Here is an 11,155-nt window from a genome sequence, read left to right as displayed (position 1 = left end):
AGTTATTAAAAAAATGGTACACGTATGTCTGTGAGAATTATTGAGACACTGGTAAAACAAATTCAATAATAATATGTTATTGTTGTTCAAATTTTAAAAAAATCATATGGTTAGATAGCTTAGAATATGGGTGAAAATATGGTGGAAATTTTAGAAATACCCACTTTATGAAATGTAAACTTAATTATGACAAAGTCGAAAAACCAAGTTGATAAAATAAAACACGTCAAAAAAGAGGGAAATGGAGGGAAATCAAACTACCAACCCATAGCTTTGTCATCCAGGCCTATTTCCAAGCCTAAATAGTCAAAAGCATGTACAGGGTACCTATGGTATAAGAAGCGTGTACGGAGTACCTATGGTATAAGAAGCACGTATGGGGTACCTATGGTGTAAGAAGCTCGCACACACTATCTTTACTATAAATAATGCGTACGCACTATGTTTACTATAAACAACGCGTACGCGCTACTTTTGTTTAAAACTTGGGAGTGTGTATAATATGATATTATATATATAATATATAATTTATATTCATGCACTATCTTTACTATAAACAATGCGTACACACTGTTTTTACTATAAACAACCTGTACGCGCTACTTTTGTTTAAAACTTGGGAGTGTGTATAATATGTGTATATACATATAATATATAATTTATATATAATATATATGTATATAATAATATATAATATAGTTTATATAATATAATATATTAAGTATATATACACACATATTGTGTATGTATGTGTATTGTCTCCCTCTCTCCCCCTCTCAAGCGCGTACAGGGTGCCCCCCCTCTCTCTCCCTCTCTCTCTCTCTCTCTCTCTCTCTCTCTCCCTTCCTCCATACCCCATCCCTCTCTCTCCCTCTCTCCCCTTCTCCCTTCCTCCATACACAATCTCTCTCTCTCTCTCTCTCTCTCTCTCCACCTCTCTCTCCCCCTCTCCCTTCCTCCATACCCCATCCCTCTCTCTCTTCTTCTCTCCCTCCCCACTCTCTCTCTCTCTCTCTCTCTCTCTCTCTCTCTCTCTCTCTCTCTCTCTCTCTCTCTCTCTCTCTCTCTCTCTCTTCCTCTTCCTTTTCCTTCACATTTTCTTTACTAAAATAGCACGTACGGGGTACTAAGCCTATTAGTTCATTACCTTGCCATAACATTTTTAAGGCGTAGGAGTGCGTACACGCTAATTATGAGTTCTAAGTGCATACAGGGTGAAAAAAAAATACTGTTGGGCTTGCCAACATTTTAGGGACTAACAACGCGAACGTGGTACTTAGACAATTTTATTTGCCCAAGAGTCTCAACGGCTTCAAAAGAAGTTTTTGAGGTCGTTGAAGGCCCCACTACAACTGTGTCTGCACTTCTATCACTGTTTTATACATAGAAGTAAGTGAATTTTTTATTTTTGCATGATTTCAAATGATTGAATTGTTGTTTTTATTAGTTTTGTCAATATTATTGTGATTGTTTAATAGTTTTGATTCAAAAAAATAATGAGAAGATGCATAATTGTGGTTATTTGTTTGTTTATGAACTTTTGTTTACATATATATGTAATATTATTCTATTTAGGACAACTGATATCAACCATGGGAAAGAACAAGCGCGGAACGATGAAACAATGAGAGGCTAAAAAGGAAAGATAAAGGCAGCGTATGAAGAAATTACGTGACATAAGAACAATGGGAGAAGAAGGTATGCCATCCTCAACATCTCAATTCGATTTACTAAATGAACATAATGCACCTAATGAAATTAAAGAAGAGACCACATTGAATAATCAATTAAATTATGAACATACACCTACTCTATTTGATTAATTGAATGTACACAATGTACCAATGTTAAGACCTCCTAGAATCATTCGTAGGAAACCAAAGTATCTAATTGACATTGATGAGAATATATTGAAGCCAATGCTCGATAAAACGAATGAGCGAACTTGTAGGAGAATGGTTAAAAGAATATGGCAAAACTATTTTGAAAACTTAAATCAAACCCCAAGATGTCAATTAATTGTTCAAATGATTAAAAATTTGAATTTTAGAGAGACAATGAAAATTCTAGGCCTAAGATCATCTGAAAGAAACAACGAAAGAACTATTGTGAGAAATCTATTTGATGCATATCAAGCTATTGGTTGAAAATCACATACTAAAGATTTTAATGCTACTCGACGTGTCATTACATCAACCATAATGAGAAAGAAAATAAAAAAAGATCGTTTGATAAGAAAAACAAGTTATTAAACGTTAGTAGAACAACATTAAGTAAAGAATTACGGAGGCGAGAAAAAATAGAGGAACCTAACAATAATTCTCTTTGGGCATTCTTAGGTAGACTACCATACAAAGACAGGGATGTTGTTCATGCACTAAGAACATTAATTGAATTTTTTTGGCATGACAACACAAGAGTTTAACCCAACCAAAGAGATGTTGTTAGAAGGTGAATTGGGTCTACAAATTGTGAGCCACATGCCAAACACTATTTGGATATGACTCAAACAAAATTTTATGAAACATTCCTTAAAAAGTTTCCTCAAATAATAATTTCTCAAAGATTTTTTGAAATGGAAAAACCTTTTTATATTAATATTAATCATGTACGCACCATGTGTTGTTGTAGGATGCATATTGAATTTTTCATGCACTATGATATTTTTCGTCATATTTTTTCTACTTTGCACACTAACAATGTTTTACAGGATTGCAATATACAAGCACCTCCTAAGTTAGTAAGAGAATTTATTTCAAGTGTGCTATGTAATAGATATGATGGTTGCATTTATTATAAGATGCCTTGTTTGGAAGGTTCTTGTGTTGTATGTGGTGGTTTGCAACATTTACCAAGATGTGTACATTTGGAGAGCACACATGAAATTGGTAGGAAAGTAGTTTCTTTTGAAAAATACAAGACAATCACATATGAAGTTAAAGATGGAAAAGATTTGAAGAGATGTGAGCTGGTGAAAAATGATATATGTGTAGCTGAATTTAAGAAAATGTTTCAAGAGAAACTAGTTTAAGAGTACATAATGCATACACATAGAGCTCGATGGTTAGATGAGAAATTCAAGTTATGTAAGGATGCATTTCTTCTTGGCACAATTGTCTCTATCGTTGATTTTGCTGAAAATTATACACTACAACCTCAAAATGAAGTGCAATCTATGTATTATCATTCTACACAAGTTTCTATTTTTGTACACATAACATTCATGCATGCAGATGATAGCACAGAGGAGGATAGAAAGGTTGTAAGAGAGTATCACTTCTACATAAGTGATGATCGTACTCATTCATCGTAGTTCATACAAGGATGCTTTAAAGTTTTCTATGATAATTTAAAGGAAAAACACATACAATACAACCGACACTTAATATGGTCAGATAATTGCACTGCACAATTCAATAATGCAAGGATGTTTTATTGGTTGACAAGGATGCATATGACAAGCAGTGTACAATATTTTTGGAATTTCATTGAGGCTGGACATGGTAAGGGAGAGCACGATGGTGCAATAACATGTGTAAAAAGAGCCCTATCTAGAGAAGAATTGAAGTACGAAGGTGGTACTGAGTTGATAGATGCAGAATCAATTGTGCTATGGTGTGACTCTACGATGGGTCCAGGTAATCCAGGTACGTCAATGGTTCATAGATATTTTTGGTTGATCATTGAATCTAACATCAAAAACTATCTATATTGTTGTACAGTTGCAGGATTGAGTGACATGCACTCATTTATGAGTTCAAATGCAAGTTCACTAGTAATTTATACGAGACAGATGGTATGCTTTTGCTCTTCATGCATGTATTTTTTGTGGGAAGAATGTGAATCACAAGACTGGGTTGACAAATGGTATTGTAGATTGTTGGTTCCCGTTGATACATATCAAATTCGCAAAGCACTACAATTGAGCTAGATGGAGACATTAGTGGATTTTGACCATGTATTCGATCTAGTGGATTCAAGTGATTTTTTGAGTTAAATTTTTTACAAGTATTCTTTTTGGTTCATTTTGTTGTACATCACACTTTATTTTTGGTATTAATTATCACTTTATAAAATGCAGGTCATGTGTATGCAGTTGTTGTAGAAGAGAACAATGAAGAAGGAACAAATTACTATTTGTGTCGTTGTGTTGAGCCTAAAAGAAAATTGACAACCACAATCATTGACAGTGAGGGTATTGAGTACCCAATAGGGTCTGTTGTCATGATAGGAACAGGGCTTAGGAGATACCCTATCAAGAATTATAATGTTTGGTTGTTCGAGGACATTGAAACACATACATATTCTTCATTTCTCTAACCTTGTTGTTGCAACAAATATTCATTTGATGAAGTATCGTGGTAGACCTCATAACAAGATTTTATGGAAAGTTTGTGAATCTGACCATGAGGAAATACTTGACACAATACGGGTTAGATCCGATCCTAAAGGCTCACTTGATTGATTCTATGGTTTAGAGTAGAACGATTTTGAGAATTTTGTATATATCAACGATGAATTGTTCTATATTCATTTTTTGTATATATAAATGCCCATGAGCTGATTTTTACATGTTTAGGGGCATAATTTTTTATATTTAAATGGCAATGAGCTTATTTGTACATATTTAGATGCCAAATTTTGTATATTAAAATGGTGATGAGCTAAATCACACATATTGTAATGCCAAATTTTGTATAAATGCCCATGAGATGATTTGTAAGACATTTTTTTGTATATTCAAATAGCCAAGAGCTGATTTGACCATATCTAGAGGCAAATTTTTGAATAATATGTGACAATGTTTTGTGACTATTTTTTGTGTCTATGTTTTGTGACTATGTTTTGAGTTTATGTGATGTGATAAGGTCAATCATGACCATTATTGATAAGGTCAATCATTAGTATTCTTAATTCTTGTATAATCATGGATAGTTATTTGAGTCATTATCGGGTCATAGGAGTCATAGATTGAGTCTAGATACAATTTGAGAAAAAATTATCATTATTGTCAAAAAAGTTGTTAAGCAACTTGTACATCGCGTTGGTAGGGTATGATTCTTGACATTTCGACACTTTGGGATGCATGAGACAAGCATGCGTAGCATAAACCTATCCACCCAAATGCGTTCGTGACGTCGGTTTGTGCACAGGATAAACTGAATCAATTCTAGCCTATCTTGCAACTTTGCATTGCATGCAACTGACAGTTTTTACAGCAAGCAAAAAAATGCTACCAATTGAAAATGGCTCCAAGTGGTCAAAAATGAGATAGGCCATTGTAGAGGAGCCTCACACGACCCGACAAGTTCAAACAGATTGATCATATGTGTCCTGGATTAGAAGAAACAGTCCATCAAAATTTGACAATTTTTTGGACTTAGGGCACTTGAGAGATCACATCAGTAGGGTATCACTCTCGAAATTTTGGTGCTTTGGGATACACGAGAGGAGCATGCCCAGCATAAACCTACCCACCTGGATGTGCTCGTGACGTCGGTTTGTGCACAGGACGAATTGGATCAATTCTAGCCTATCTTGCAACTTTGCATTGCATGCAATTGACGATTTTTGCAGCAGGCAAAAAAATGCTACCAATTGAAAATGGCTCCAAGCCATCAAAAACTGAGATAGGCCATTGTAGAGGAGCCTCGCACAACCCCATAGGTTCAAACAGATTGATCATATGTGTCCTAAATTGGATAAAATAGTCTATCAAAGTTTGACATTTTTTTGGACTCAGGGCACTTGAGAGATCGCGCCGGTAGGATATGACTCTCTACTTTCCGATGCTTTGGGATGCATGAGAGGAGAATGGCTAGTGTAAACCTTCCCATCCAGATGTGCTCGTGATGTCGGTTTGTGCACAGGACGAATTGAATCAATTCTACCCTATCTTGCAACTTTGCATTGCATGTAACTGATGGTTTTTAGAGTAGGCAAAAAAAATGCTACCAATTGCAAATGGCTCTAAGTCATCAAAAATTGAGATAGGACATTGTAGAGGATCCTCGTGTGACCCCATAGGTTCAAACATATTGATCATATGTATCTTGGATTGGAAGAAACAATCCATCAAAGTTTGACAATTTTTTGGACTCATGACACTTGAGAGAAAGCACCGGTAGAGTATGACTCTCGATGTTTTGATGCTTTGGGATGCATGAGAGGAGCATACCTAGCATAAAACTACCCACTAAAATGTGCTCATGATGTTGGTTTGTGCACAAGATGAACCGAATCAATTCTAGCCTATCTTGCAACTTTGCATTGCATGCAACTGACGGTTTTTGCAGCAGGCAAAAAAATGCTACCAATTGAAAATGATTTTGAGTCATCAAAAACCAAGATAAGCCATTGTAGAGGAGCCTCACACGACCCCACAGGTTCAAACATATTGATCGTATGTGTCCTGGATTGGAAAAAATAGTCCGTCAAAGTTTGACAATTTTTTGGACTCAGGGCACTTGAGAGATCGCATCAATAGGGTATGACTCTCGACGTTTCAATGCTTTGGGATGCATGAGAGGAGCATGGATAGCATAAAAATGACCACCCAGATGCACTCGTGATGTTGGTTTATGCACAGGACGAACTGAATCAATTATCTTGCAACTTTGCATTACATGCAATTGACGATTTTGTAACAGGCGAAAAAATGCTACCAATTGAAAATGGCTCTGATTCGTCAAAAATAGAGATAGACCATTGTAGAGGAGCCTCATGTGACACCATAGGTTCAAATGAATTGATCATATGTGTCTTAAATTGGAAGAATCAATCTATCAAAGTTTGACAATTTTTTGGACTCAGGGCACTTGACAGATCACACTGGTAGGGTATGACTCTCGATGTTCTGATGCTTTGGGATGCACGAGAGGAGCATTCCTAGTGTAAACCTACCCACCCAGACACTCTTGTGATGTTATTTTGTTCACACGACGAACTGAATCAATTATAGCCTATCTTGCAACTTTGACAACAACTGAGCAACTTTTACATCTTTTATCCAAATGAAGCCAAACTTTGACAACTTTTACAATAATTGACCAACTTTGACAATAATTGAGCAACTTTTACATCTTTGATCCAAATGACCTCAAACACGAGAACCAAAATTTGACCATTACGAGCATGAGGGTGCTCTCACACCACACACATATTGTTGTTTATATTCATATTCTTGATTACATAGGCAAATATTCATTTAAATTTATAAAAGGGCATCCACCAAATACAACGAATACACAATAATGAACTGAATACAAGGAGTTTTGTAGGGTTAATTCAACATTTTAAATTTTTTTATCAAATCATATTCCATGATTACAATGTTTTCTATCATAGATTTTTGTTGTTTATATTCATATTGTTGATTACATAGGCAAATGATCAATTAACTTTATAAAAGGACAGCCATGAAATACAACAAATACATAATAATGAACTTAGTACACATTTATTGGATCGAATATCAACATTTATATATATATAAAAAAAATTCATGTCTGCCAAGTCAATACAAGTATTACAAAAATGTGGCATATGTCATGTCCGAATCTATATAAAATAAAAATGTAAAATATATCTACATGTATTGGTCATTCTATGACCACAACTAACACTATATGATCCTAAACTTGTAGTGGATCATCAAAATAGAGTCTCTTCGATGTAGTACGTGACTCTGTAGATGGTTGCAAAATGACAATTCAAAAGCCAAGTTAGAATTCTTTTGTAGAAAATAGTTCACAATTAACAACATAACTATGCATTTAACTATAATTCCTTTGCAATTGAAATGTAGATTACCTCATCGACTGATCTTGGAGATAATGTCTTCGCTCTCCTCTCCTTGTCACTCTTAGGAGTTTTCTTGAAGACAAACTTAAAAGGATCCATGTTATGGTCGAACCGTGAAGGGGGATATTGTAGATTAAATGTATGATTAATATAATGTACTAACACAAATACATCAAAAGCACTTAAAAGATATAATATAGAGAATAATGATGTACCGGTACCTGAGATGCTTCTCCAATGGACTGAGGATGGCTCACCATCGATGGAGAAACTGTCACTATTACCTATACCAAAAATGATCAAAGATTAAATACAATTAATATAATGTTAATTATTGTAGGTTAAAACAATTAATGTAACAAAAGTGTACCAGATTCTGAGATGGTTCTCCAGTGCACAGAGAAGGGCTCGCCATTGATGAAGCAGCTATGGATATTTCCTGTATGAAAAAAATATAAGATTATAATTTATCACAAGTTCACATGTACACTACATATAATCATGAAATCAAGAAAATAAAATAGAGATACATACCTCTACCCTCTCTTGATCCACGAGTGAATCAGGTGCATTCAAGAAATCCACATAGCTCAAAGGCCACTGTACATGTAAAATAGACAAAAAACACTAATCAATCTACAAACCCCAACTAAGAAAATTTCAACATTTTCAAACAATTGTACAACTAAAAATGTGTTCAATTACCTTCTTCCCACATTCTGTCACCTTCGAGGAATTCTTTTGCTTAGGACGAGGCCTAGACATGGAGGGGGTACCCTAAAAAACAAAATTAACATGAGATATTAGTACAGATAATATATTAAACATAATTTTAAAAATCTAAAATGAAATGACTTACATATTCCATCAAAACAATACATAAAAAAGGGTGTACAAAATATGATACCATATAGCCTTGTATGCCAAAATCGATCGTTGAGAGTGTGATGCCATCAATTTGGGACATTTGGTCCCCTGTCAACACCTACAAACCAAAAATTAGACCAAGCATTAAAGATAGTTAGTATATCTTGTATTTTTTTTGAATTTAAAGTGTATTATTTTATTTTAACATGTTACAAAATTTATACCTCAAGCATCAAAGTTGCAGCTGTAGTAATTGCGGGAGGAGTATGGGATACTGCTGTTGCATCCTGAAATGCATATTATTTGTATGAATTTAAATCTCAATGTATAAATGAAAATTCATTTATGTAATTACAAATTTAAAGTGATTGATAAATAAAATGCTATGAATTCAAATCAACACACGTGTCTACAGCTAATGGAGAAACAACATTTCCATCAACTCCTCTGTCAGCGCCACATCCTCGGCCATGTGGGTCTAACGTCTACTCCCACAAATCATGCATGAATGAGATGTGGATCCATCTGCAATGGCCATGTCATCCGTTCTTGAGCATATCCCAAAGCAACTGACACACACATGCCGAATGGGCTCTCTGTCATCACCTAGAGAAACTAATGGCTCATCATCTAGTACAAGAGGGTGTGCTAACTATGTCCCATGCTGGATGATGGTACCAGTCAATGGTGTGGCCACCTGAAGAGTCTATAGCTCCATCGACTCTTTCAGCTCTACTAAGATAGCCTGATGTACCTTGGGTTTGGGTGCTAGGGGGCGACGACTCTCCGGGGCTACTCGCCTACGGGCTCCAGGTCTATCTTGGGCAGAGTCGCCACCTCTACCATGGAACTCTGTCATGTCAAAATAGTTTGGCTGCACATTGATGACAAACTCATAGAATACTTTTCTCAAAAAATTCAATGGCACCTCATAATTATTACAAGGTGGATCATCAAAGACCATCCACCACCTTTACCAAAAAAGATTCTTTGAATCTACACATTGGTACACCAATGTATGGGAAACCTCTTTGCATTAAGAGGTAACGACTGACCAGTTTCAGGATCAACAAAAAGGGCGCATATTTGTTGTTTACTATTTTTTTTTTTTTACTCCCTCGTATGATAACCAACCAACATAGTATTGACGACACATATCCCTAAAGTTTCCCCATTTTGTAATTTGTGTGGAAATGACTGTGGCACCACTAGCTAATGTTTCTAGGCTAGTGGCGAGGCATTTATGATGATCAAGCTCAAATGTTTTCAATTTATTAATCAGTCTATTTATTTTAGATGTGTTTTTTCCGAATTGATTAATTAATTGCTCCTATGTTTCAGGTGTGCGGTAAAAAGGAGGAACTGCAGGTGTATCTTGTGGGTTTTGTTCGGGGTTTTCAGGAGTTGCATTTTGTTATTGTTGTTGTGGATTATCAGAATTTGGTTTTTGAAACAAAAAATAAAAAACCTAATCAAAATAAACAAAATTAAATTCAAAACGTAAAATAAATTGAATAAACGAGAAAGAAAGACAAAAATTAAGAAAAACTAACCTTGATCCATAGCGTTTGGTGCAAAAATGTGGTAGCCTGTTTGCAGTTTCGTGGAGGAAAAGGAGGAAAAAATTATGTGGTCACGGGAAAATAAGACCCAGTTCTTATTTTAAAAACTTTTTTTGACAGGTATCGCGTATGTGGTTTTTTAGGGCTTATGAGCGTGTATGTGCTCACTTTCCTAAAAGCAATGCATACACGCTCACTTTCCTAAAGACAACGCGTACGCGCTCACTTTCCTAAAGACAACACATACGCGATATCTTTTTTAGGCTCGGGAACAACAGACCTAAGTGTGTACGCGATGATTTCAAATTTAAGAACCGCGTATGCGTTGCTTGTTTTTTCATGATTTTTTTGGGTGGTGTCTGATGAGCCTAAATAATGGCTCTATTTTGATATATTTTTGTTATAATACTCCTACCTAGGTCTTGTGATTAGATGATATTTGGATCAGGATACTCTCCTAGTTGATAGCTTTTAATTGTTTCTGAAACTGATTTGACTTATACTTAAGGTTGTCATATAATGGTCTTTAAATGATTTATCTATGCAAATATCTAAAATCAATCTTAAGTATGGTTTAAATTATATCATGTTAGCATTAGTATATACACATGTTTGTTGTGCACGTTAATATCATGATGCAGGGTTGACAAAGAAGAATGAAAGACTAAGTGGTGGTTTAAAGAGGCACCAAGTATATAGCCACAGTGTAGTCCCAGTCAAAGAAAAACAGTATTAAGGGAGATTGAAGCCACTTGACTGGTTCTTCAGCAGAATGATTTATGTAACATTTATAACTATTCTTAGTGGATCTTAGATCTAGGAAGCATGTCATGCTATATTTTCTCAGCTGCAGGACAAATGTTGTTCTGTTTACATACGCTGACTTCTTCTTCTTCTGTTTAATGAATCATGTTCACCTATTC

This window comes from Cryptomeria japonica, chromosome 5 (genome assembly GCF_030272615.1).
Source record: "Cryptomeria japonica chromosome 5, Sugi_1.0, whole genome shotgun sequence".
NCBI classification, from domain to species: Eukaryota; Viridiplantae; Streptophyta; class Pinopsida; order Cupressales; family Cupressaceae; genus Cryptomeria; species Cryptomeria japonica.
This window is presented reverse-complemented; position numbering follows the sequence as displayed.